Raw genomic sequence first — 5,221 nt, forward strand, 5'->3', positions numbered from 1 at the left:
AGGTATTTGCCTTCAATCTCACTAATTCTGTCTTCCATTGATTCAATTCTGCTCCTTTGCTCATTCAATGTCTTGTCTATTTCTGAAAATTTAGTATTAATCTTCTAGATTTCTATGTGTAGATTTTGTATCATTTCTAATTTTTCATTTGTTTTGTCATTTTGTTCTTGTATTGTCTTTTGTAATTGTCCTAGGGTTTTTTCTGTGTTTTCCTTGATCTGATCTCAATTCATTGAAGATACCTAAATATAATTCTTTTGAATTCCTTATCAGGGAGTCCCAATACTGCATCTTCCTCAGGGATGTATTTTGGGTCTGTGTCTGGTCCCTTGTTTCTCTTGCTTCTTTGAGTGGACTGTGATGCTCTGTTGTCTCCAATGCTCTGTGATGTTTTTGTGTTTATGTTTAGTTGGTGATTGTATATTGGAGTGACTTGCCCACGATTTTCTTTTTTTTTTTTTTTTGTTATCTATGCAAGCAGGGTACTGTGCTGTACTCCTCAATTCACTAGTTGACAGCATTTATACATTCACCACCTGTCTCCTTTCCTGTTGTCAGCCTCTCATTTGTTCTTGCTGACCTTGGCAAACTGAGCCTATTCTTAGGTCCCTGGAATCCGAATGAGAATGCTATCACTTTAAAATAAAAAATGGTTGTCACTTGTAAAGATTCAAAATAGCTGTGCCCTTGGTCACTTTAAATATCCAAAATGAACACTGCTTGTAAACATTCAGAATGGCTGCACCCTTGGATACTTTAAATATCACTTTAAATATCCAAAATGACAGCCACGTGTAAATAGTCAAAATGGTTGTGCCCTCTGAACAGCAGAAAGTCAACAGCTCAGGTTGTCTCCCTCCTTGCTGTTTTACTTCCTAGTCATAGGGCACCAGCACAGTCATCCCTGCAGGCATTGGTGACCAGGGCTGATCTTTAGGTCAATTCTTGGTGCCAACACCACTTGGAAATATTCAGGCTGTTGGTTCTGTCAGAGCAGCTGACAGTCTGCAGTTCCAACCATCTCTGTACTCACTGTTTTTATTCAGGTTTTTCCACTAGTTGGTGCCTAATCCACTTCTGTATAGTTCTTTTCAAAGCTCAAGGCTCCAGGATTAACTTCTGTATCTCTGTCAATTGTTTTTTCTTTTCTTTGTTGAAGAGGGTCTGTGTCACTCATCTGCTTATTCCTCCATCTTACTGGAAGTCCACTTGCAGTCTTTTAAGATCCCAGTTGCTACTCACCTAAGTAGGTTGTAGAATAATATTTTTGTTTACTATGTTATGCCAATTCAGTTTGGTGTCCCCTGTGACCATGGTCCTGAGCCCACAGGTCCAACTACTCACTCTCTTAGGGTAACTGGCTGTGGCCAAGAAGCCACCACAACCTTGTCCTTTGTCAACTCTACTATACACCTGGACATTCTTATAGCACATACAAATATGCATGTAGAAACATTGAGGAAATCATGTTTTAGAGTTATCACAATGTGAAAGTGAAATGTACACATATAAAGTAAAAGGCAGCTTCAGGTTAGGAGGCTGAATAGAAGGAGAACTTCATCAATGTGTCATTTCATAGAGGAGAGAGATTCTCAAGGTTGTTATAGAATGTCAACTTTTCCATTAAAACTTTCCTGGGCTTTGTGGCTCAATAAAGGCCAGTGTTGGGGATAGGAGAGAACTGAGGGAGGGTTATTCCTGTTGTGGTAGAGAGGCCAGAAGCCTCTTACTCAGAATCAGAAGACATGCTCACAATCTCAAGGTGAAAAGCTGAAAATCAAATTTCATTTCAGCTTTTGGTTTTTGTATCAGTTTCCTTTTATGTATGCTACTTGCCAGCAAGACTTGTTTATCTGATCAACATCAGCTTAGAACATTATATTTAAGAGTCAGGCCATCAATAAAAGAAATGATTCTGGTTCTCAGTCCCATGTTAGCCACTAAACTGTGAAGTTAACTTGTGAGATGGTTTTAATGCTGGCAACTTTGCTATTTTAATTTAAGGATAAAGGTAGCTCACAATAGCTATTAAATGACTGAGGGAAAAACCTGTCTAAGATTTCCATGGTGTAACACAGTGTGTGGAATGTACTACATGCTCTACAAAAGTTAAATTGATTTATCTGCGTGCAAATTGCTAACAGAGAAAAATGTCCAACCACATAGTTATGTTACCTGAAACCCTATTGGCAAAAAAAAAAAAAACTATATCCAGAATATGTATTGACTATAGTCTAGATGGAGCCTGGCTCCTTGCAGGGTAAAATGAGGCCAAAGTGGTCTACCTGTCACAGAGTGGCTGATTGGCCTCCTTAAAGAGAAGTAGCTTATTGGTCTCTTGCTTGAAGAAAGCATTGGTCTTTGCTGCTGGGGGATTGTTTATTTGGCAGCAGTGTAGTTAGAACAGACCTGATAAGTGGGATCCCATACTATTGGGCCTACACAGAACCTCTGTCTCTGTCACTGTGGTATTCCATGCATTTATTGTTCCAGCCCTGGGGGAGGTAGGTGGGGTGACCAAAGTCAATTTATGAACTGGCCAAATCATTCTGTCTGCTTGGTTCCTTAGTGGCCCCTCAGTGGTAGATGTTCCCTGGTAGACATTAACATGCGATACAAAGATCTTCACACTTCATGCCTGTTATGGACTGAATTGTTTTTCCCCACAAAACAAATATTGGAATCCTAACTTGTATACCAGCTTAAGTATAGCAGGGATTGTGGGGCTGGCGCAGGATCGGGCAGTGTTTCATTCTGCTGTGCATGGGGTCACTATGAGTTGGAAATGACTTGACGGCACTTAACAACAACAACAATAAACAACCCATATACCTATGAATGTAATGTAATCACCTTTCATAATGCAATCTAATTAATGCAATCAATCAGTGAATATCATACCAATGTAGAGTAAATTCTAAACCTAACCATTCTTGACTTACGTAAGGAGCATAATAGACAAAGAGACACAAACACACATGGAAGAAGACGGACACCATGTGAGAATTATCTACAAGCCAAGGAAACAAAGAATACTTGGGACAACTACAAGGAAGGAATGGACACGGCCAGGAACCTGATTTGGAGTATTAGCTTCCAGAAATGTGAGAAAATATTTTTCTTCTTTAAAGCCATCCACTTGTGGTTTCTCTGTTATAATGACTCTAGGAAACTAATACAATGACTATGCATGTATGTCCATTCACATACCTCTTTACCAGATTTTCTTGCTCTGGTCTTCAAGTTTTTCTTCTTCCAGCCCCAGCCAATTAAGCAAGACATTTCTCAATGCCCATGAGTCTGTATTCAGCCCAAGTGAATTCACCCCAAAGCACTTCCCCTTGTGAGGATTTCCCCTCACAACTGTCTTTTAAGGCTAAGGTCCAGCTGTAGTCCATTTTTGGCTTGTACCATATATAAACCATATACATTTTACATATACATATACATTTTATTTATTTATTTTGTAACATATACCAAGCCTACCCATCTGTGACACAAATTTAGCATTTTCCTTCTTTTGTCAGCTGTACATAAGAGATGCTCCCTCTACAATGGCCTAAGTTAAAGTGAACTCAGGAAGAAACACTGGTAACAATGGTAGATTTCAGGGGCATCTGAGTCACCAGCTTGTGCAGTTTACTTGTGCCCTTGGCTTTGTCCAGTATCTGATCCTACATGTGCCCCTTCCATCTTATGATGGATTGCTGCTGCTTTTGATTTCATGTGTTTGATAAAATCTAGCTCATAATGGACAATTCTGACCACAGTGTCTCTTAATGTTCCATGATTAGCTATGATTTTCAAATAATTCTCTGCTTCAGGTGGCGTAGCTGTGCTTTGGACACGAGAGATTTAGCCTGGGATTCCCCTATTGGGGCTTAACATTAACCCACAGCATCCTTTCCCACCACAGATACCTCTCTACCAGAGATTCTGTCTGGTCATGGAGCCCAAGTGGCAGGTTGCTTACTACAGAGCTCCCCCTTGCTTTGAGCTACACTCAGAACTGAGAACTTTTTGTGTCTCTTAGTACACCTACTCTTCACTTAGCAACTATTTCATTATGTGACATTTCACATTTATGACGATAGTAAAAAATCTACTATCTAACTATTTTGCACATTAACTATGTACATCTGGCTGTAATGAATGACAAAGTGTGAGACAAGTAATCCTGGGTGTGATGATTAAGGATATATGTCAATTTGTCTGGGTCATGATTCTCAGGGGTTGGTAGTTATGTAATGCTGTCATGTGGCAGTTATATAATCATGGAATCATCTTCCATTTTGTGATCTGATGTGGTCATCCTCCATTTTTATATAATGCTTATTTTCACATAATAGTCTGATCTTTGGAACATAACCATGCCAATAAATGAGGAGTGGATGTATATGTGTTGAAGCACCTTCAAGATTGGTTGATGTGAGGAATATGCTGCCTTTAGAAATACAACAACAAAAATCATTCAATTTCCTTCTTTGTGAGTGGGAAGTGTGATAAGCAATAATTTGATCCTTACTTTGTAGACATTCTAGCATTCCCCAGAATGCTGAAATCATAGAATATTCACTGTTTGCAAGGTTCCTGAATCCTTGAAAGTGAAAATGTCTGGAGTACATATGTCTTACCAAGACTTCCATTATATTTGCCACTTCTTACTCATCTGTTTGGAATAACACATTTTTATTGATACTGTAAACTAATGCCATGCTCTTTGGAATGTCTAGACAATCCATTTCTTTTTGGACTACATTATCACATAAAGTGGGAAAATTAACATAGCCTTGGATCAAGTCCATTAGTATATAACATTGTCTGTTCCAAGTAAAGGAGCTCTAGTGGTACAATGGTTAAGGTTTTTGGGTGCTAACCAAAATATTGGCAATTCAAACCCACCAACCTGTCTGGGAGAAAGATGAGGCAGTCTGCTTCTGGAAGGATTTACAGCCTTGGAAACCCTGTGGGGCACTTCTACTCTGTCTTATACGGGTTGCTATGAGTCACAATTGACTCAATGACAGTGGGTTTGGTTCCAAATAAATGCAAACCAGTTTTATTTGTCCTTTTTGGTAGGAAAGGAAAAGAATACATTAGGGAGGATTTTGGAGGGCTGCAACTTAGACTCTGATTCTGAGCACTGCATCATAAGCAAGAACTATATATCCCCTTCCTCTCACATCCCTCTGTCACCAATAAAGACTGTCCATGCCTTAAA

Source organism: Orycteropus afer, unplaced genomic scaffold (assembly GCF_000298275.1).
Source record: "Orycteropus afer afer isolate SDZICR_OR568_19922 unplaced genomic scaffold, OryAfe1.0 scaffold00463, whole genome shotgun sequence".
Lineage (NCBI taxonomy): Eukaryota > Metazoa > Chordata > Mammalia > Tubulidentata > Orycteropodidae > Orycteropus > Orycteropus afer.